This window comes from Tachypleus tridentatus, unplaced genomic scaffold, assembly GCF_004210375.1.
Source record: "Tachypleus tridentatus isolate NWPU-2018 unplaced genomic scaffold, ASM421037v1 Hic_cluster_1, whole genome shotgun sequence".
Taxonomy (NCBI): Eukaryota; Metazoa; Arthropoda; class Merostomata; order Xiphosura; family Limulidae; genus Tachypleus; species Tachypleus tridentatus.
This window is the reverse complement of record NW_027467777.1, coordinates 4,630,217-4,656,492: the sequence shown is the minus strand read 5'-3', so window position 1 is coordinate 4,656,492 and position 26,276 is coordinate 4,630,217. Positions and strand designations below refer to the sequence as shown.

The 26,276-nt window shown below is 33.0% G+C and overlaps 1 protein-coding gene across 1 annotated transcript in view; it reads left to right on the top strand.

Annotated features, from left to right (window-relative positions):
* LOC143242002 (uncharacterized) overlaps nucleotides 1-26,276 on the top strand; it is a 184,408-nt gene that overhangs the window by 157,508 nt on the left and 624 nt on the right. The window lies entirely within an intron of this gene.

Here is a 26,276-nt window from a genome sequence, read left to right as displayed (position 1 = left end):
ATGCAGTATGTTCGTCTTTATCAACATGCAGTATGTTCGTCTTTATCAACATACAGTATGTTCGTCTTTATTAACATACAGTATGTTCGTCTTTATCAACATACAGTATGTTCGTCTTTATCAACATACAGTATGTTCGTCTTTATCAACATACAGTATGTTCGTCTTTATCAACATGCAGTATGTTCGTCTTTATCAACATGCAGTATGTTCGTCTTTATCAACATGCAGTATGTTCGTCTTTATCAACATGCAGTATGTTCGTCTTTATCAACATGCAGTATGTTCGTCTTTATCAACATGCAGTATGTTCGTCTTTATCAACATGCAGTATGTTCGTCTTTATCAACATACAGTATGTTCGTCTTTATCAACATGCAGTATGTTCGTCTTTATCAACATACAGTATGTTCGTCTTTATCAACATACAGTATGTTCGTCTTTATCAACATGCAGTATGTTCGTCTTTATCAACATACAGTATGTTCGTCTTTATCAACATGCAGTATGTTCGTCTTTATCAACATACAGTATGTTCGTCTTTATCAACATACAGTATGTTCGTCTTTATCAACATGCAGTATGTTCGTCTTTATCAACATACAGTATGTTCGTCTTTATCAACATGCAGTATGTTCGTCTTTATCAACATACAGTATGTTCGTCTTTATCAACATACAGTATGTTCGTCTTTATCAACATGCAGTATGTTCGTCTTTATCAACATGCAGTATGTTCGTCTTTATCAACATGCAGTATGTTCGTCTTTATCAACATACAGTATGTTCGTCTTTATCAACATACAGTATGTTCGTCTTTATCAACATACAGTATGTTCGTCTTTATCAACATGCAGTATGTTCGTCTTTATCAACATACAGTATGTTCGTCTTTATCAACATACAGTATGTTCGTCTTTATCAACATACAGTATGTTCGTCTTTATCAACATACAGTATGTTCGTCTTTATCAACATGCAGTATGTTCGTCTTTATCAACATACAGTATGTTCGTCTTTATCAACATACAGTATGTTCGTCTTTATCAACATACAGTATGTTCGTCTTTATCAACATACAGTATGTTCGTCTTTATCAACATACAGTATGTTCGTCTTTATCAACATGCAGTATGTTCGTCTTTATCAACATACAGTATGTTCGTCTTTATCAACATGCAGTATGTTCGTCTTTATCAACATACAGTATGTTCGTCTTTATCAACATGCAGTATGTTCGTCTTTATCAACATACAGTATGTTCGTCTTTATCAACATACAGTATGTTCGTCTTTATCAACATGCAGTATGTTCGTCTTTATCAACATACAGTATGTTCGTCTTTATCAACATGCAGTATGTTCGTCTTTATCAACATACAGTATGTTCGTCTTTATCAACATACAGTATGTTCGTCTTTATCAACATACAGTATGTTCGTCTTTATCAACATGCAGTATGTTCGTCTTTATCAACATACAGTATGTTCGTCTTTATCAACATACAGTATGTTCGTCTTTATCAACATACAGTATGTTCGTCTTTATCAACATGCAGTATGTTCGTCTTTATCAACATGCAGTATGTTCGTCTTTATCAACATACAGTATGTTCGTCTTTATCAACATACAGTATGTTCGTCTTTATCAACATGCAGTATGTTCGTCTTTATCAACATACAGTATGTTCGTCTTTATCAACATACAGTATGTTCGTCTTTATCAACATGCAGTATGTTCGTCTTTATCAACATGCAGTATGTTCGTCTTTATCAACATACAGTATGTTCGTCTTTATCAACATACAGTATGTTCGTCTTTATCAACATGCAGTATGTTCGTCTTTATCAACATACAGTATGTTCGTCTTTATCAACATACAGTATGTTCGTCTTTATCAACATACAGTATGTTCGTCTTTATCAACATACAGTATGTTCGTCTTTATCAACATGCAGTATGTTCGTCTTTATCAACATGCAGTATGTTCGTCTTTATCAACATACAGTATGTTCGTCTTTATCAACATACAGTATGTTCGTCTTTATCAACATACAGTATGTTCGTCTTTATCAACATGCAGTATGTTCGTCTTTATCAACATACAGTATGTTCGTCTTTATCAACATGCAGTATGTTCGTCTTTATCAACATACAGTATGTTCGTCTTTATCAACATACAGTATGTTCGTCTTTATCAACATACAGTATGTTCGTCTTTATCAACATACAGTATGTTCGTCTTTATCAACATGCAGTATGTTCGTCTTTATCAACATACAGTATGTTCGTCTTTATCAACATACAGTATGTTCGTCTTTATCAACATACAGTATGTTCGTCTTTATCAACATGCAGTATGTTCGTCTTTATCAACATACAGTATGTTCGTCTTTATCAACATACAGTATGTTCGTCTTTATTAACATACAGTATGTTCGTCTTTATCAACATACAGTATGTTCGTCTTTATCAACATACAGTATGTTCGTCTTTATCAACATGCAGTATGTTCGTCTTTATCAACATACAGTATGTTCGTCTTTATCAACATACAGTATGTTCGTCTTTATCAACATACAGTATGTTCGTCTTTATCAACATGCAGTATGTTCGTCTTTATCAACATACAGTATGTTCGTCTTTATCAACATGCAGTATGTTCGTCTTTATCAACATACAGTATGTTCGTCTTTATCAACATACAGTATGTTCGTCTTTATCAACATGTATGTTCAGTATGTTCGTCTTTATCAACATACAGTATGTTCGTCTTTATCAACATACAGTATGTTCGTCTTTATCAACATACAGTATGTTCGTCTTTATCAACATACAGTATGTTCGTCTTTATCAACATACAGTATGTTCGTCTTTATCAACATACAGTATGTTCGTCTTTATCAACATACAGTATGTTCGTCTTTATCAACATACAGTATGTTCGTCTTTATCAACATGCAGTATGTTCGTCTTTATCAACATACAGTATGTTCGTCTTTATCAACATACAGTATGTTCGTCTTTATCAACATACAGTATGTTCGTCTTTATCAACATACAGTATGTTCGTCTTTATCAACATGCAGTATGTTCGTCTTTATCAACATACAGTATGTTCGTCTTTATCAACATGCAGTATGTTCGTCTTTATCAACATACAGTATGTTCGTCTTTATCAACATGCAGTATGTTCGTCTTTATCAACATACAGTATGTTCGTCTTTATCAACATACAGTATGTTCGTCTTTATCAACATACAGTATGTTCGTCTTTATCAACATACAGTATGTTCGTCTTTATCAACATGCAGTATGTTCGTCTTTATCAACATACAGTATGTTCGTCTTTATCAACATGCAGTATGTTCGTCTTTATCAACATGCAGTATGTTCGTCTTTATCAACATGCAGTATGTTCGTCTTTATCAACATACAGTATGTTCGTCTTTATCAACATACAGTATGTTCGTCTTTATCAACATGCAGTATGTTCGTCTTTATCAACATACAGTATGTTCGTCTTTATCAACATACAGTATGTTCGTCTTTATCAACATACAGTATGTTCGTCTTTATCAACATACAGTATGTTCGTCTTTATCAACATACAGTATGTTCGTCTTTATCAACATGCAGTATGTTCGTCTTTATCAACATACAGTATGTTCGTCTTTATCAACATGCAGTATGTTCGTCTTTATCAACATACAGTATGTTCGTCTTTATCAACATGCAGTATGTTCGTCTTTATCAACATACAGTATGTTCGTCTTTATCAACATGCAGTATGTTCGTCTTTATCAACATACAGTATGTTCGTCTTTATCAACATACAGTATGTTCGTCTTTATCAACATACAGTATGTTCGTCTTTATCAACATACAGTATGTTCGTCTTTATCAACATACAGTATGTTCGTCTTTATCAACATGCAGTATGTTCGTCTTTATCAACATACAGTATGTTCGTCTTTATCAACATACAGTATGTTCGTCTTTATCAACATGCAGTATGTTCGTCTTTATCAACATACAGTATGTTCGTCTTTATCAACATGCAGTATGTTCGTCTTTATCAACATACAGTATGTTCGTCTTTATCAACATACAGTATGTTCGTCTTTATCAACATGCAGTATGTTCGTCTTTATCAACATACAGTATGTTCGTCTTTATCAACATGCAGTATGTTCGTCTTTATCAACATACAGTATGTTCGTCTTTATCAACATACAGTATGTTCGTCTTTATCAACATACAGTATGTTCGTCTTTATCAACATGCAGTATGTTCGTCTTTATCAACATACAGTATGTTCGTCTTTATCAACATACAGTATGTTCGTCTTTATCAACATACAGTATGTTCGTCTTTATCAACATACAGTATGTTCGTCTTTATCAACATACAGTATGTTCGTCTTTATCAACATACAGTATGTTCGTCTTTATCAACATGCAGTATGTTCGTCTTTATCAACATGCAGTATGTTCGTCTTTATCAACATACAGTATGTTCGTCTTTATCAACATACAGTATGTTCGTCTTTATCAACATACAGTATGTTCGTCTTTATCAACATGCAGTATGTTCGTCTTTATCAACATACAGTATGTTCGTCTTTATCAACATGCAGTATGTTCGTCTTTATCAACATACAGTATGTTCGTCTTTATCAACATACAGTATGTTCGTCTTTATCAACATACAGTATGTTCGTCTTTATCAACATACAGTATGTTCGTCTTTATCAACATACAGTATGTTCGTCTTTATCAACATACAGTATGTTCGTCTTTATCAACATGCAGTATGTTCGTCTTTATCAACATACAGTATGTTCGTCTTTATCAACATACAGTATGTTCGTCTTTATCAACATACAGTATGTTCGTCTTTATCAACATACAGTATGTTCGTCTTTATCAACATGCAGTATGTTCGTCTTTATCAACATACAGTATGTTCGTCTTTATCAACATGCAGTATGTTCGTCTTTATCAACATCAACAGTATGTTCGTCTTTATCAACATACAGTATGTTCGTCTTTATCAACATACAGTATGTTCGTCTTTATCAACATGCAGTATGTTCGTCTTTATCAACATACAGTATGTTCGTCTTTATCAACATACAGTATGTTCGTCTTTATCAACATGCAGTATGTTCGTCTTTATCAACATACAGTATGTTCGTCTTTATCAACATGCAGTATGTTCGTCTTTATCAACATACAGTATGTTCGTCTTTATCAACATACAGTATGTTCGTCTTTATCAACATGCAGTATGTTCGTCTTTATCAACATACAGTATGTTCGTCTTTATCAACATACAGTATGTTCGTCTTTATCAACATGCAGTATGTTCGTCTTTATCAACATGCAGTATGTTCGTCTTTATCAACATACAGTATGTTCGTCTTTATTAACATACAGTATGTTCGTCTTTATTAACATACAGTATGTTCGTCTTTATCAACATACAGTATGTTCGTCTTTATCAACATACAGTATGTTCGTCTTTATCAACATACAGTATGTTCGTCTTTATCAACATGCAGTATGTTCGTCTTTATCAACATGCAGTATGTTCGTCTTTATCAACATACAGTATGTTCGTCTTTATCAACATGCAGTATGTTCGTCTTTATCAACATACAGTATGTTCGTCTTTATCAACATACAGTATGTTCGTCTTTATCAACATACAGTATGTTCGTCTTTATCAACATACAGTATGTTCGTCTTTATCAACATACAGTATGTTCGTCTTTATCAACATACAGTATGTTCGTCTTTATCAACATACAGTATGTTCGTCTTTATCAACATACAGTATGTTCGTCTTTATCAACATACAGTATGTTCGTCTTTATCAACATACAGTATGTTCGTCTTTATCAACATACAGTATGTTCGTCTTTATCAACATGCAGTATGTTCGTCTTTATCAACATACAGTATGTTCGTCTTTATCAACATGCAGTATGTTCGTCTTTATCAACATACAGTATGTTCGTCTTTATCAACATACAGTATGTTCGTCTTTATCAACATACAGTATGTTCGTCTTTATCAACATACAGTATGTTCGTCTTTATCAACATACAGTATGTTCGTCTTTATCAACATACAGTATGTTCGTCTTTATCAACATACAGTATGTTCGTCTTTATCAACATGCAGTATGTTCGTCTTTATCAACATACAGTATGTTCGTCTTTATCAACATGCAGTATGTTCGTCTTTATCAACATGCAGTATGTTCGTCTTTATCAACATACAGTATGTTCGTCTTTATCAACATGCAGTATGTTCGTCTTTATCAACATACAGTATGTTCGTCTTTATCAACATACAGTATGTTCGTCTTTATCAACATACAGTATGTTCGTCTTTATCAACATACAGTATGTTCGTCTTTATCAACATGCAGTATGTTCGTCTTTATCAACATACAGTATGTTCGTCTTTATCAACATGCAGTATGTTCGTCTTTATCAACATGCAGTATGTTCGTCTTTATCAACATACAGTATGTTCGTCTTTATCAACATGCAGTATGTTCGTCTTTATCAACATACAGTATGTTCGTCTTTATCAACATACAGTATGTTCGTCTTTATCAACATGCAGTATGTTCGTCTTTATCAACATGCAGTATGTTCGTCTTTATCAACATACAGTATGTTCGTCTTTATTAACATACAGTATGTTCGTCTTTATCAACATACAGTATGTTCGTCTTTATCAACATGCAGTATGTTCGTCTTTATCAACATACAGTATGTTCGTCTTTATCAACATACAGTATGTTCGTCTTTATCAACATACAGTATGTTCGTCTTTATCAACATACAGTATGTTCGTCTTTATCAACATGCAGTATGTTCGTCTTTATCAACAAACAGTATGTTCGTCTTTATTAACATACAGTATGTTCGTCTTTATCAACATACAGTATGTTCGTCTTTATCAACATACAGTATGTTCGTCTTTATCAACATACAGTATGTTCGTCTTTATCAACATACAGTATGTTCGTCTTTATCAACATACAGTATGTTCGTCTTTATCAACATGCAGTATGTTCGTCTTTATCAACATACAGTATGTTCGTCTTTATCAACATACAGTATGTTCGTCTTTATCAACATACAGTATGTTCGTCTTTATCAACATACAGTATGTTCGTCTTTATCAACATACAGTATGTTCGTCTTTATCAACATACAGTATGTTCGTCTTTATCAACATACAGTATGTTCGTCTTTATCAACATACAGTATGTTCGTCTTTATCAACATGCAGTATGTTCGTCTTTATCAACATACAGTATGTTCGTCTTTATCAACATACAGTATGTTCGTCTTTATCAACATGCAGTATGTTCGTCTTTATCAACATACAGTATGTTCGTCTTTATCAACATGCAGTATGTTCGTCTTTATCAACATACAGTATGTTCGTCTTTATCAACATACAGTATGTTCGTCTTTATCAACATACAGTATGTTCGTCTTTATCAACATACAGTATGTTCGTCTTTATCAACATACAGTATGTTCGTCTTTATCAACATACAGTATGTTCGTCTTTATCAACATACAGTATGTTCGTCTTTATCAACATGCAGTATGTTCGTCTTTATCAACATACAGTATGTTCGTCTTTATCAACATGCAGTATGTTCGTCTTTATCAACATACAGTATGTTCGTCTTTATCAACATACAGTATGTTCGTCTTTATCAACATACAGTATGTTCGTCTTTATCAACATACAGTATGTTCGTCTTTATCAACATACAGTATGTTCGTCTTTATCAACATACAGTATGTTCGTCTTTATCAACATACAGTATGTTCGTCTTTATCAACATACAGTATGTTCGTCTTTATCAACATGCAGTATGTTCGTCTTTATCAACATACAGTATGTTCGTCTTTATCAACATACAGTATGTTCGTCTTTATCAACATACAGTATGTTCGTCTTTATCAACATACAGTATGTTCGTCTTTATCAACATACAGTATGTTCGTCTTTATCAACATGCAGTATGTTCGTCTTTATCAACATACAGTATGTTCGTCTTTATCAACATACAGTATGTTCGTCTTTATCAACATGCAGTATGTTCGTCTTTATCAACATACAGTATGTTCGTCTTTATCAACATGCAGTATGTTCGTCTTTATCAACATACAGTATGTTCGTCTTTATCAACATGCAGTATGTTCGTCTTTATCAACATGCAGTATGTTCGTCTTTATCAACATACAGTATGTTCGTCTTTATCAACATACAGTATGTTCGTCTTTATCAACATACAGTATGTTCGTCTTTATCAACATCAACAGTATGTTCGTCTTTATCAACATACAGTATGTTCGTCTTTATCAACATACAGTATGTTCGTCTTTATCAACATACAGTATGTTCGTCTTTATCAACATACAGTATGTTCGTCTTTATCAACATGCAGTATGTTCGTCTTTATCAACATGCAGTATGTTCGTCTTTATCAACATACAGTATGTTCGTCTTTATCAACATACAGTATGTTCGTCTTTATCAATATACAGTATGTTCGTCTTTATCAACATACAGTATGTTCGTCTTTATCAACATACAGTATGTATGTTCGTCTTTATCAACATGCAGTATGTTCGTCTTTATCAACATACAGTATGTTCGTCTTTATCAACATACAGTATGTTCGTCTTTATCAACATACAGTATGTTCGTCTTTATCAACATGCAGTATGTTCGTCTTTATCAACATACAGTATGTTCGTCTTTATCAACATGCAGTATGTTCGTCTTTATCAACATACAGTATGTTCGTCTTTATCAACATACAGTATGTTCGTCTTTATCAACATGCAGTATGTTCGTCTTTATCAACATACAGTATGTTCGTCTTTATCAACATGCAGTATGTTCGTCTTTATCAACATACAGTATGTTCGTCTTTATCAACATGCAGTATGTTCGTCTTTATCAACATGCAGTATGTTCGTCTTTATCAACATACAGTATGTTCGTCTTTATCAACATGCAGTATGTTCGTCTTTATCAACATGCAGTATGTTCGTCTTTATCAACATACAGTATGTTCGTCTTTATCAACATACAGTATGTTCGTCTTTATCAACATGCAGTATGTTCGTCTTTATCAACATACAGTATGTTCGTCTTTATCAACATACAGTATGTTCGTCTTTATCAACATGCAGTATGTTCGTCTTTATCAACATGCAGTATGTTCGTCTTTATCAACATACAGTATGTTCGTCTTTATCAACATACAGTATGTTCGTCTTTATCAACATACAGTATGTTCGTCTTTATCAACATAAAGTATGTTCGTCTTTATCAACATACAGTATGTTCGTCTTTATAAACATACAGTATGTTCGTCTTTATCAACATACAGTATGTTCGTCTTTATCAACATACAGTATGTTCGTCTTTATCAACATACAGTATGTTCGTCTTTATCAACATACAGTATGTTCGTCTTTATCAACATACAGTATGTTCGTCTTTATCAACATGCAGTATGTTCGTCTTTATCAACATACAGTATGTTCGTCTTTATCAACATGCAGTATGTTCGTCTTTATCAACATGCAGTATGTTCGTCTTTATCAACATACAGTATGTTCGTCTTTATTAACATACAGTATGTTCGTCTTTATTAACATACAGTATGTTCGTCTTTATCAACATACAGTATGTTCGTCTTTATCAACATACAGTATGTTCGTCTTTATCAACATACAGTATGTTCGTCTTTATCAACATACAGTATGTTCGTCTTTATCAACATACAGTATGTTCGTCTTTATCAACATGCAGTATGTTCGTCTTTATCAACATACAGTATGTTCGTCTTTATCAACATACAGTATGTTCGTCTTTATCAACATGCAGTATGTTCGTCTTTATCAACATACAGTATGTTCGTCTTTATCAACATGCAGTATGTTCGTCTTTATCAACATACATGTATGTATGTTCGTCTTTATCAACATACAGTATGTTCGTCTTTATCAACATACAGTATGTTCGTCTTTATCAACATACAGTATGTTCGTATGTTCTTTATCAACATACAGTATGTTCGTCTTTATCAACATGCAGTATGTTCGTCTTTATCAACATACAGTATGTTCGTCTTTATTAACATACAGTATGTTCGTCTTTATCAACATACAGTATGTTCGTCTTTATCAACATACAGTATGTTCGTCTTTATCAACATGCAGTATGTTCGTCTTTATCAACATACAGTATGTTCGTCTTTATCAACATACAGTATGTTCGTCTTTATCAACATACAGTATGTTCGTCTTTATCAACATGCAGTATGTTCGTCTTTATCAACATGCAGTATGTTCGTCTTTATCAACATACAGTATGTTCGTCTTTATTAACATACAGTATGTTCGTCTTTATTAACATACAGTATGTTCGTCTTTATCAACATACAGTATGTTCGTCTTTATCAACATACAGTATGTTCGTCTTTATCAACATGCAGTATGTTCGTCTTTATCAACATGCAGTATGTTCGTCTTTATCAACATGTATGTTCGTCTTTATCAACATACAGTATGTTCGTCTTTATCAACATACAGTATGTTCGTCTTTATCAACATACAGTATGTTCGTCTTTATCAACATACAGTATGTTCGTCTTTATCAACATATGTTCAGTATGTTCGTCTTTATCAACATACAGTATGTTCGTCTTTATCAACATACAGTATGTTCGTCTTTATCAACATACAGTATGTTCGTCTTTATCAACATACAGTATGTTCGTCTTTATCAACATACAGTATGTTCGTCTTTATCAACATGCAGTATGTTCGTCTTTATCAACATGCAGTATGTTCGTCTTTATCAACATGCAGTATGTTCGTCTTTATCAACATGCAGTATGTTCGTCTTTATCAACATACAGTATGTTCGTCTTTATTAACATACAGTATGTTCGTCTTTATCAACATACAGTATGTTCGTCTTTATCAACATATCAACAGTATGTTCGTCTTTATCAACATACAGTATGTTCGTCTTTATCAACATGCAGTATGTTCGTCTTTATCAACATACAGTATGTTCGTCTTTATCAACATACGTCTTTATCAACATACAGTATGTTCGTCTTTATCAACATCCAGTATGTTCGTCTTTATCAACATGCAGTATGTTCGTCTTTATCAACATAGTATGTTCGTCTTTATCAACATGCAGTATGTTCGTCTTTATCAACATACAGTATGTTCGTCTTTATCAACATACAGTATGTTCGTCTTTATCAACATACAGTATGTTCGTCTTTATCAACATACAGTATGTTCGTCTTTATCAACATGCAGTATGTTCGTCTTTATCAACATACAGTATGTTCGTCTTTATCAACATACAGTATGTTCGTCTTTATCAACATACAGTATGTTCGTCTTTATCAACATACAGTATGTTCGTCTTTATCAACATACAGTATGTTCGTCTTTATCAACATGCAGTATGTTCGTCTTTATCAACATGCAGTATGTTCGTCTTTATCAACATACAGTATGTTCGTCTTTATCAACATGCAGTATGTTCGTCTTTATCAACATACAGTATGTTCGTCTTTATCAACATACAGTATGTTCGTCTTTATCAACATGCAGTATGTTCGTCTTTATCAACATACAGTATGTTCGTCTTTATCAACATACAGTATGTTCGTCTTTATCAACATACAGTATGTTCGTCTTTATCAACATACAGTATGTTCGTCTTTATCAACATACAGTATGTTCGTCTTTATCAACATGCAGTATGTTCGTCTTTATCAACATACAGTATGTTCGTCTTTATCAACATACAGTATGTTCGTCTTTATCAACATACAGTATGTTCGTCTTTATCAACATACAGTATGTTCGTCTTTATCAACATGCAGTATGTTCGTCTTTATCAACATACAGTATGTTCGTCTTTATCAACATACAGTATGTTCGTCTTTATCAACATACAGTATGTTCGTCTTTATCAACATACAGTATGTTCGTCTTTATCAACATACAGTATGTTCGTCTTTATCAACATACAGTATGTTCGTCTTTATCAACATACAGTATGTTCGTCTTTATCAACATACAGTATGTTCGTCTTTATCAACATACAGTATGTTCGTCTTTATCAACATGCAGTATGTTCGTCTTTATCAACATGCAGTATGTTCGTCTTTATCAACATACAGTATGTTCGTCTTTATCAACATACAGTATGTTCGTCTTTATCAACATACAGTATGTTCGTCTTTATCAACATACAGTATGTTCGTCTTTATCAACATACAGTATGTTCGTCTTTATCAACATACAGTATGTTCGTCTTTATCAACATACAGTATGTTCGTCTTTATCAACATGCACAGTATGTTCGTCTTTATCAACATGCAGTATGTTCGTCTTTATCAACATACAGTATGTTCGTCTTTATTAACATACAGTATGTTCGTCTTTATCAACATACAGTATGTTCGTCTTTATCAACATACAGTATGTTCGTCTTTATCAACATGCAGTATGTTCGTCTTTATCAACATACAGTATGTTCGTCTTTATCAACATGCAGTATGTTCGTCTTTATCAACATACAGTATGTTCGTCTTTATCAACATACAGTATGTTCGTCTTTATCAACATACAGTATGTTCGTCTTTATCAACATACAGTATGTTCGTCTTTATCAACATACAGTATGTTCGTCTTTATCAACATACAGTATGTTCGTCTTTATCAACATACAGTATGTTCGTCTTTATCAACATGCAGTATGTTCGTCTTTATCAACATGCAGTATGTTCGTCTTTATCAACATCTTCAGTATGTTCGTCTTTATCAACATGCAGTATGTTCGTCTTTATCAACATACAGTATGTTCGTCTTTATCAACATGCAGTATGTTCGTCTTTATCAACATACAGTATGTTCGTCTTTATCAACATACAGTATGTTCGTCTTTATCAACATATCAACATATATGTTCGTCTTTATCAACATACAGTATGTTCGTCTTTATCAACATGCAGTATGTTCGTCTTTATCAACAAACAGTATGTTCGTCTTTATTAACATACAGTATGTTCGTCTTTATTAACATACAGTATGTTCGTCTTTATCAACATACAGTATGTTCGTCTTTATCAACATACAGTATGTTCGTCTTTATCAACATACAGTATGTTCGTCTTTATCAACATGCAGTATGTTCGTCTTTATCAACATGCAGTATGTTCGTCTTTATCAACATACAGTATGTTCGTCTTTATTAACATACAGTATGTTCGTCTTTATCAACATACAGTATGTTCGTCTTTATCAACATGCAGTATGTTCGTCTTTATCAACATACAGTATGTTCGTCTTTATCAACATGCAGTATGTTCGTCTTTATCAACATACAGTATGTTCGTCTTTATCAACATACAGTATGTTCGTCTTTATCAACATGCAGTATGTTCGTCTTTATCAACATACAGTATGTTCGTCTTTATCAACATGCAGTATGTTCGTCTTTATCAACATGCAGTATGTTCGTCTTTATCAATTGCAGTATGTTTGTCTTTTTCAACATGTAGTATGTTCGTCTTTATCAACTGCAGTATGTTTGTCTTTATCAACATACAGTATGTTCGTCTTTATCAACATGCAGTATGTTCGTCTTTATCAACATACAGTATGTTCGTCTTTATCAACATACAGTATGTTCGTCTTTATCAACATACAGTATGTTCGTCTTTATCAACATGCAGTATGTTCGTCTTTATCAACATACAGTATGTTCGTCTTTATTAACATACAGTATGTTCGTCTTTATCAACATACAGTATGTTCGTTTATCAACATACAGTATGTTCGTCTTTATCAACATACAGTATGTTCGTCTTTATCAACATACAGTATGTTCGTCTTTATCAACATACAGTATGTTCGTCTTTATCAACATACAGTATGTTCGTCTTTATCAACATATGTTCGTATGTTCGTCTTTATCAACATACAGTATGTTCGTCTTTATCAACATACAGTATGTTCGTCTTTATCAACATTATGTTCGTCTTTATCAACATACAGTATGTTCGTCTTTATCAACATACAGTATGTTCGTCTTTATCAACATACAGTATGTTCGTCTTTATCAACATACAGTATGTTCGTCTTTATCAACATACAGTATGTTCGTCTTTATCAACATACAGTATGTTCGTCTTTATCAACATACAGTATGTTCGTCTTTATCAACATACAGTATGTTCGTTTATCAACATACAGTATGTTCGTTTATCAACATACAGTATGTTCGTCTTTATCAACATGCAGTATGTTCGTCTTTATCAACATACAGTATGTTCGTCTTTATTAACATACAGTATGTTCGTCTTTATCAACATACAGTATGTTCGTCTTTATCAACATACAGTATGTTCGTCTTTATCAACATGCAGTATGTTCGTCTTTATCAACATACAGTATGTTCGTCTTTATCAACATACAGTATGTTCGTCTTTATCAACATACAGTATGTTCGTCTTTATCAACATGCAGTATGTTCGTCTTTTTCAACATACAGTATGTTCGTCTTTATCAACAAACAGTATGTTCGTCTTTATTAACATACAGTATGTTCGTCTTTATTAACATACAGTATGTTCGTCTTTATCAACATACAGTATGTTCGTCTTTATCAACATACAGTATGTTCGTCTTTATCAACATGCAGTATGTTCGTCTTTATCAACATACAGTATGTTCGTCTTTATTAACATACAGTATGTTCGTCTTTATCAACATACAGTATGTTCGTCTTTATCAACATACAGTATGTTCGTCTTTATCAACATACAGTATGTTCGTCTTTATCAACATACAGTATGTTCGTCTTTATTAACATACAGTATGTTCGTCTTTATCAACATGCAGTATGTTCGTCTTTATCAACATACAGTATGTTCGTCTTTATCAACATGCAGTATGTTCGTCTTTATCAACATACAGTATGTTCGTCTTTATCAACATGCAGTATGTTCGTCTTTATCAACATACAGTATGTTCGTCTTTATCAACATGCAGTATGTTCGTCTTTATCAACATGCAGTATGTTCGTCTTTATCAACATGCAGTATGTTCGTCTTTATCAACATACAGTATGTTCGTCTTTATCAACATGCAGTATGTTCGTCTTTATCAACATGCAGTATGTTCGTCTTTATCAACATACAGTATGTTCGTCTTTATTAACATACAGTATGTTCGTCTTTATTAACATACAGTATGTTCGTCTTTATCAACATACAGTATGTTCGTCTTTATCAACATACAGTATGTTCGTCTTTATCAACATACAGTATGTTCGTCTTTATCAACATACAGTATGTTCGTCTTTATCAACATACAGTATGTTCGTCTTTATCAACATACAGTATGTTCGTCTTTATCAACATACAGTATGTTCGTCTTTATCAACATACAGTATGTTCGTCTTTATCAACATACAGTATGTTCGTCTTTATCAACATACAGTATGTTCGTCTTTATCAACATACAGTATGTTCGTCTTTATCAACATGCAGTATGTTCGTCTTTATCAACATGTATGTTCGTCTTTATCAACATACAGTATGTTCGTCTTTATCAACATACAGTATGTTCGTCTTTATCAACATACAGTATGTTCGTCTTTATCAACATGCAGTATGTTCGTCTTTATCAACATGCAGTATGTTCGTCTTTATCAACATGCAGTATGTTCGTCTTTATCAACATACAGTATGTTCGTCTTTATCAACATACAGTATGTTCGTCTTTATCAACATACAGTATGTTCGTCTTTATCAACATACAGTATGTTCGTCTTTATCAACATACAGTATGTTCGTCTTTATCAACATACAGTATGTTCGTCTTTATCAACATGCAGTATGTTCGTCTTTATCAACAAACAGTATGTTCGTCTTTATTAACATACAGTATGTTCGTCTTTATTAACATACAGTATGTTCGTCTTTATCAACATACAGTATGTTCGTCTTTATCAACATACAGTATGTTCGTCTTTATCAACATGCATACAGTATGTTCGTCTTTATCAACATGTATGTTCGTCTTTATCAACATACAGTATGTTCGTCTTTATCAACATGCAGTATGTTCGTCTTTATCAACATCAACAGTATGTTCGTCTTTATCAACATACAGTATGTTCGTCTTTATCAACATCAACATACAGTATGTTCGTCTTTATCAACATACAGTATGTTCGTCTTTATCAACATGCAGTATGTTCGTCTTTATCAACATGCAGTATGTTCGTCTTTATCAACATACAGTCTTTTATCAACATACAGTATGTTCGTCTTTATCAACATACAGTATGTTCGTCTTTATCAACATACAGTATGTTCGTCTTTATCAACATACAGTATGTTCGTCTTTATCAACATACAGTATGTTCGTCTTTATCAACATGCAGTATGTTCGTCTTTATCAACATGCAGTATGTTCGTCTTTATCAACATACAGTATGTTCGTCTTTATCAACATGCAGTATGTTCGTCTTTATCAACATACAGTATGTTCGTCTTTATCAACATGTATGTTCGTCTTTATCAACATACAGTATGTTCGTCTTTATCAACATGCAGTATGTTCGTCTTTATCAACATACAGTATGTTCGTCTTTATCAACATACAGTATGTTCGTCTTTATCAACATACAGTATGTTCGTCTTTATCAACATACAGTATGTTCGTCTTTATCAACATACAGTATGTTCGTCTTTATCAACATGCAGTATGTTCGTCTTTATCAACATGCAGTATGTTCGTCTTTATCAACATACAGTATGTTCGTCTTTATCAACATACAGTATGTTCGTCTTTATCAACATGCAGTATGTTCGTCTTTATCAACATACAGTATGTTCGTCTTTATCAACATACAGTATGTTCGTCTTTATCAACATACAGTATGTTCGTCTTTATCAACATACAGTATGTTCGTCTTTATCAACATACAGTATGTTCGTCTTTATCAACATACAGTATGTTCGTCTTTATCAACATACAGTATGTTCGTCTTTATCAACATGCAGTATGTTCGTCTTTATCAACATGCAGTATGTTCGTCTTTATCAACATGCAGTATGTTCGTCTTTATCAACATACAGTATGTTCGTCTTTATCAACATGCAGTATGTTCGTCTTTATCAACATACAGTATGTTCGTCTTTATCAACATGCAGTATGTTCGTCTTTATCAACATACAGTATGTTCGTCTTTATCAACATACAGTATGTTCGTCTTTATCAACATACAGTATGTTCGTCTTTATCAACATGCAGTATGTTCGTCTTTATCAACATACAGTATGTTCGTCTTTATCAACATACAGTATGTTCGTCTTTATCAACATACAGTATGTTCGTCTTTATCAACATACAGTATGTTCGTCTTTATCAACATACAGTATGTTCGTCTTTATCAACATACAGTATGTTCGTCTTTATCAACATACAGTATGTTCGTCTTTATCAACATACAGTATGTTCGTCTTTATCAACATACAGTATGTTCGTCTTTATCAACATGCAGTATGTTCGTCTTTATCAACATACAGTATGTTCGTCTTTATCAACATACAGTATGTTCGTCTTTATCAACATGCAGTATGTTCGTCTTTATCAACATACAGTATGTTCGTCTTTATCAACATGCAGTATGTTCGTCTTTATCAACATACAGTATGTTCGTCTTTATCAACATACAGTATGTTCGTCTTTATCAACATGCAGTATGTTCGTCTTTATCAACATCACAGTATGTTCGTCTTTATCAACATACAGTATGTTCGTCTTTATCAACATACAGTATGTTCGTCTTTATCAACATACAGTATGTTCGTCTTTATCAACATACAGTATGTTCGTCTTTATCAACATACAGTATGTTCGTCTTTATCAACATACAGTATGTTCGTCTTTATCAACATACAGTATGTTCGTCTTTATCAACATACAGTATGTTCGTCTTTATCAACATGCAGTATGTTCGTCTTTATCAACATACAGTATGTTCGTCTTTATCAACATACAGTATGTTCGTCTTTATCAACATACAGTATGTTCGTCTTTATCAACATGCAGTATGTTCGTCTTTATCAACATACAGTATCAACATACAGTATGTTCGTCTTTATCAACATACAGTATGTTCGTCTTTATCAATATGCAGTATGTTCGTCTTTATCAACATACAGTATGTTCGTCTTTATCAACATACAGTATGTTCGTCTTTATCAACATATGTTCAGTATGTTCGTCTTTATCAACATACAGTATGTTCGTCTTTATCAACATACAGTATGTTCGTCTTTATCAACATACAGTATGTTCGTCTTTATCAACATACAGTATGTTCGTCTTTATCAACATACAGTATGTTCGTCTTTATCAACATACAGTATGTTCGTCTTTATCAACATACAGTATGTTCGTCTTTATCAACATACAGTATGTTCGTCTTTATCAACATGCAGTATGTTCGTCTTTATCAACATGCAGTATGTTCGTCTTTATCAACATACAGTATGTTCGTCTTTATCAACATGCAGTATGTTCGTCTTTATCAACATACAGTATGTTCGTCTTTATCAACATACAGTATGTTCGTCTTTATCAACATGCAGTATGTTCGTCTTTATCAACATACAGTATGTTCGTCTTTATCAACATACAGTATGTTCGTCTTTATCAACATACAGTATGTTCGTCTTTATCAACATGCAGTATGTTCGTCTTTATCAACATACAGTATGTTCGTCTTTATCAACATACAGTATGTTCGTCTTTATCAACATGCAGTATGTTCGTCTTTATCAACATACAGTATGTTCGTCTTTATCAACATACAGTATGTTCGTCTTTATCAACATACAGTATGTTCGTCTTTATCAACATACAGTATGTTCGTCTTTATCAACATTTACAGTATGTTCGTCTTTATCAACATACAGTATGTTCGTCTTTATCAACATACAGTATGTTCGTCTTTATCAACATACAGTATGTTCGTCTTTATCAACATACAGTATGTTCGTCTTTATCAACATGCAGTATGTTCGTCTTTATCAACATGCAGTATGTTCGTCTTTATCAACATACAGTATGTTCGTCTTTATCAACATACAGTATGTTCGTCTTTATCAACATGCAGTATGTTCGTCTTTATCAACATGCAGTATGTTCGTCTTTATCAACATACAGTATGTTCGTCTTTATCAACATGCAGTATGTTCGTCTTTATCAACATACAGTATGTTCGTCTTTATCAACATACAGTATGTTCGTCTTTATCAACATGCAGTATGTTCGTCTTTATCAACATACAGTATGTTCGTCTTTATCAACATGCAGTATGTTCGTCTTTATCAACATACAGTATGTTCGTCTTTATCAACATACAGTATGTTCGTCTTTATCAACATACAGTATGTTCGTCTTTATCAACATACAGTATGTTCGTCTTTATCAACATGCAGTATGTTCGTCTTTATCAACATACAGTATGTTCGTCTTTATCAACATACAGTATGTTCGTCTTTATCAACATGCAGTATGTTCGTCTTTATCAACATACAGTATGTTCGTCTTTATCAACATATACAGTATGTTCGTCTTTATCAACATGCAGTATGTTCGTCTTTATCAACATGCAGTATGTTCGTCTTTATCAACATACAGTATGTTCGTCTTTATCAACATACAGTATGTTCGTCTTTATCAACATGCAGTATGTTCGTCTTTATCAACATGCAGTATGTTCGTCTTTATCAACATACAGTATGTTCGTCTTTATTAACATACAGTATGTTCGTCTTTATTAACATACAGTATGTTCGTCTTTATCAACATACAGTATGTTCGTCTTTATCAACATACAGTATGTTCGTCTTTATCAACATACAGTATGTTCGTCTTTATCAACATACAGTATGTTCGTCTTTATCAACATGCAGTATGTTCGTCTTTATCAACATGCAGTATGTTCGTCTTTATCAACATACAGTATGTTCGTCTTTATCAACATACAGTATGTTCGTCTTTATTAACATACAGTATGTTCGTCTTTATCAACATACAGTATGTTCGTCTTTATCAACATACAGTATGTTCGTCTTTATCAATATACAGTATGTTCGTCTTTATCAACTGCAGTATGTTCGTCTTTATCAACATACAGTATGTTCGTCTTTATCAACATACATGTTCGTCTTTATCAACATGCAGTATGTTCGTCTTTATCAACATGCAGTATGTTCGTCTTTATCAACATACAGTATGTTCGTCTTTATCAACATACAGTATGTTCGTCTTTATCAACATACAGTATGTTCGTCTTTATCAACATACAGTATGTTCGTCTTTATCAACATACAGTATGTTCGTCTTTATCAACATACAGTATGTTCGTCTTTATCAACATACAGTATGTTCGTCTTTATCAACATGCAGTATGTTCGTCTTTATCAACATACAGTATGTTCGTCTTTATCAACATACAGTATGTTCGTCTTTATCAACATACAGTATGTTCGTCTTTATCAACATACAGTATGTTCGTCTTTATCAACATACAGTATGTTCGTCTTTATCAACATACAGTATGTTCGTCTTTATCAACATGCAGTATGTTCGTCTTTATCAACATACAGTATGTTCGTCTTTATCAACATACAGTATGTTCGTCTTTATCAACATACAGTATGTTCGTCTTTATCAACATACAGTATGTTCGTCTTTATCAACATACAGTATGTTCGTCTTTATCAACATGCAGTATGTTCGTCTTTATCAACATACAGTATGTTCGTCTTTATCAACATGCAGTATGTTCGTCTTTATCAACATGCAGTATGTTCGTCTTTATCAACATACAGTATGTTCGTCTTTATCAACATGCAGTATGTTCGTCTTTATCAACATACAGTATGTTCGTCTTTATCAACATACAGTATGTTCGTCTTTATCAACATACAGTATGTTCGTCTTTATCAACATGCAGTATGTTCGTCTTTATCAACATACAGTATGTTCGTCTTTATCAACATACAGTATGTTCGTCTTTATCAACATACAGTATGTTCGTCTTTATCAACATGCAGTATGTTCGTCTTTATCAACATACAGTATGTTCGTCTTTATCAACATGCAGTATGTTCGTCTTTATCAACATGCAGTATGTTCGTCTTTATCAACATACAGTATGTTCGTCTTTATCAACATACAGTATGTTCGTCTTTATCAACATACAGTATGTTCGTCTTTATCAACATACAGTATGTTCGTCTTTATCAACATACAGTATGTTCGTCTTTATCAACATACAGTATGTTCGTCTTTATCAACATACAGTATGTTCGTCTTTATCAACATACAGTATGTTCGTCTTTATCAACATACAGTATGTTCGTCTTTATCAACATACAGTATGTTCGTCTTTATCAACATACAGTATGTTCGTCTTTATCAACATACAGTATGTTCGTCTTTATCAACATACAGTATGTTCGTCTTTATCAACATACAGTATGTTCGTCTTTATCAACATACAGTATGTTCGTCTTTATCAACATGCAGTATGTTCGTCTTTATCAACATACAGTATGTTCGTCTTTATCAACATGCAGTATGTTCGTCTTTATCAACATGCAGTATGTTCGTCTTTATCAACATACAGTATGTTCGTCTTTATCAACATACAGTATGTTCGTCTTTATCAACATACAGTATGTTCGTCTTTATCAACATACAGTAGTATGTTCGTCTTTATCAACTGCAGTATGTTCGTCTTTATCAACATGCAGTATGTTCGTCTTTATCAACATACAGTATGTTCGTCTTTATCAACATGCAGTATGTTCGTCTTTATCAACATACAGTATGTTCGTCTTTATCAACATACAGTATGTTCGTCTTTATCAACATACAGTATGTTCGTCTTTATCAACATGCAGTATGTTCGTCTTTATCAACATGCAGTATGTTCGTCTTTATCAACATACAGTATGTTCGTCTTTATTAACATACAGTATGTTCGTCTTTATCAACATACAGTATGTTCGTCTTTATCAACATACAGTATGTTCGTCTTTATCAACATACAGTATGTTCGTCTTTATCAACATACAGTATGTTCGTCTTTATCAACATACAGTATGTTCGTCTTTATCAACATGCAGTATGTTCGTCTTTATCAACATACAGTATGTTCGTCTTTATCAACATACAGTATGTTCGTCTTTATCAACATACAGTATGTTCGTCTTTATCAACATACAGTATGTTCGTCTTTATGTTATGTTCGTCTTTATCAACATACAGTATGTTCGTCTTTATCAACATACAGTATGTTCGTCTTTATCAACATACAGCAGTATGTTCGTCTTTATCAACATACAGTATGTTCGTCTTTATCAACATACAGTATGTTCGTCTTTATCAACATACAGTATGTTCGTCTTTATCAACATACAGTATGTTCGTCTTTATCAACATACAGTATGTTCGTCTTTATCAACATACAGTATGTTCGTCTTTTCGTCTTTATCAACATACAGTATGTTCGTCTTTATCAACATACAGTATGTTCGTCTTTATCAACATACAGTATGTTCGTCTTTATCAACATGCAGTATGTTCGTCTTTATCAACATACAGTATGTTCGTCTTTATCAACATACAGTATGTTCGTCTTTATCAACATACAGTATGTTCGTCTTTATCAACATACAGTATGTTCGTCTTTATCAACATACAGTATGTTCGTCTTTATCAACATACAGTATGTTCGTCTTTATCAACATACAGTATGTTCGTCTTTATCAACATGCAGTATGTTCGTCTTTATCAACATACAGTATGTTCGTCTTTATCAACATACAGTATGTTCGTCTTTATCAACATGCAGTATGTTCGTCTTTATCAACATACAGTATGTTCGTCTTTATCAACATACAGTATGTTCGTCTTTATCAACATACAGTATGTTCGTCTTTATCAACATACAGTATGTTCGTCTTTATCAACATACAGTATGTTCGTCTTTATCAACATACAGTATGTTCGTCTTTATCAACATACAGTATGTTCGTCTTTATCAACATGCAGTATGTTCGTCTTTATCAACATACAGTATGTTCGTCTTTATCAACATGCAGTATGTTCGTCTTTATCAACATACAGTATGTTCGTCTTTATCAACATACAGTATGTTCGTCTTTATCAACATGCAGTATGTTCGTCTTTATCAACATACAGTATGTTCGTCTTTATCAACATACAGTATGTTCGTCTTTATCAACATGCAGTATGTTCGTCTTTATCAACATACAGTATGTTCGTCTTTATCAACATACAGTATGTTCGTCTTTATCAACATACAGTATGTTCGTCTTTATCAACATACAGTATGTTCGTCTTTATCAACATACAGTATGTTCGTCTTTATCAACATGCAGTATGTTCGTCTTTATCAACATACAGTATGTTCGTCTTTATCAACATACAGTATGTTCGTCTTTATCAACATGCAGTATGTTCGTCTTTATCAACATACAGTATGTTCGTCTTTATCAACATGCAGTATGTTCGTCTTTATCAACATACAGTATGTTCGTCTTTATCAACATACAGTATGTTCGTCTTTATCAACATGCAGTATGTTCGTCTTTATCAACATGCAGTATGTTCGTCTTTATCAACATACAGTATGTTCGTCTTTATCAACATGCAGTATGTTCGTCTTTATCAACATACAGTATGTTCGTCTTTATCAACATGCAGTATGTTCGTCTTTATCAACATACAGTATGTTCGTCTTTATCAACATGCAGTATGTTCGTCTTTATCAACATACAGTATGTTCGTCTTTATCAACATACAGTATGTTCGTCTTTATCAACATACAGTATGTTCGTCTTTATCAACATACAGTATGTTCGTCTTTATCAACATGCAGTATGTTCGTCTTTATCAACATACAGTATGTTCGTCTTTATCAACATGCAGTATGTTCGTCTTTATCAACATACAGTATGTTCGTCTTTATCAACATACAGTATGTTCGTCTTTATCAACATGCAGTATGTTCGTCTTTATCAACATGCAGTATGTTCGTCTTTATCAACATGCAGTATGTTCGTCTTTATCAACATACAGTATGTTCGTCTTTATCAACATGCAGTATGTTCGTCTTTATCAACATACAGTATGTTCGTCTTTATCAACATGCAGTATGTTCGTCTTTATCAACATACAGTATGTTCGTCTTTATCAACATGCAGTATGTTCGTCTTTATCAACATACAGTATGTTCGTCTTTATCAACATGCAGTATGTTCGTCTTTATCAACATGCAGTATGTTCGTCTTTATCAACATACAGTATGTTCGTCTTTATCAACATACAGTATGTTCGTCTTTATCAACATACAGTATGTTCGTCTTTATCAACATACAGTATGTTCGTCTTTATCAACATACAGTATGTTCGTCTTTATCAACATACAGTATGTTCGTCTTTATCAACATACAGTATGTTCGTCTTTATCAACATGCAGTATGTTCGTCTTTATCAACATACAGTATGTTCGTCTTTATCAACATGCAGTATGTTCGTCTTTATCAACATACAGTATGTTCGTCTTTATCAACATGCAGTATGTTCGTCTTTATCAACATGCAGTATGTTCGTCTTTATCAACATACAGTATGTTCGTCTTTATCAACATACAGTATGTTCGTCTTTATCAACATACAGTATGTTCGTCTTTATCAACATACAGTATGTTCGTCTTTATCAACATACAGTATGTTCGTCTTTATCAACATACAGTATGTTCGTCTTTATCAACATGCAGTATGTTCGTCTTTATCAACATACAGTATGTTCGTCTTTATCAACATACAGTATGTTCGTCTTTATCAACATACAGTATGTTCGTCTTTATCAACATGCAGTATGTTCGTCTTTATCAACATGCAGTATGTTCGTCTTTATCAACATACAGTATGTTCGTCTTTATCAACATACAGTATGTTCGTCTTTATCAACATGCAGTATGTTCGTCTTTATCAACATACAGTATGTTCGTCTTTATCAACATGCAGTATGTTCGTCTTTATCAACATGCAGTATGTTCGTCTTTATCAACATACAGTATGTTCGTCTTTATCAACATACAGTATGTTCGTCTTTATCAACATACAGTATGTTCGTCTTTATCAACATGCAGTATGTTCGTCTTTATCAACATGCAGTATGTTCGTCTTTATCAACATGCAGTATGTTCGTCTTTATCAACATACAGTATGTTCGTCTTTATTAACATACAGTATGTTCGTCTTTATCAACATACAGTATGTTCGTCTTTATCAACATACAGTATGTTCGTCTTTATCAACATACAGTATGTTCGTCTTTATCAACATGCAGTATGTTCGTCTTTATCAACATGCAGTATGTTCGTCTTTATCAACATACAGTATGTTCGTCTTTATCAACATGCAGTATGTTCGTCTTTATCAACATGCAGTATGTTCGTCTTTATCAACATACAGTATGTTCGTCTTTATCAACATGCAGTATGTTCGTCTTTATCAACATACAGTATGTTCGTCTTTATCAACATGCAGTATGTTCGTCTTTATCAACATACAGTATGTTCGTCTTTATCAACATACAGTATGTTCGTCTTTATCAACATACAGTATGTTCGTCTTTATCAACATGCAGTATGTTCGTCTTTATCAACATACAGTATGTTCGTCTTTATCAACATGCAGTATGTTCGTCTTTATCAACATGCAGTATGTTCGTCTTTATCAACATACAGTATGTTCGTCTTTATCAACATACAGTATGTTCGTCTTTATCAACATGCAGTATGTTCGTCTTTATCAACATGCAGTATGTTCGTCTTTATCAACATACAGTATGTTCGTCTTTATCAACATACAGTATGTTCGTCTTTATCAACATACAGTATGTTCGTCTTTATCAACATGCAGTATGTTCGTCTTTATCAACATACAGTATGTTCGTCTTTATCAACATCTTTATCAACATGCAGTATGTTCGTCTTTATCAACATACAGTATGTTCGTCTTTATCAACATGCAGTATGTTCGTCTTTATCAACAT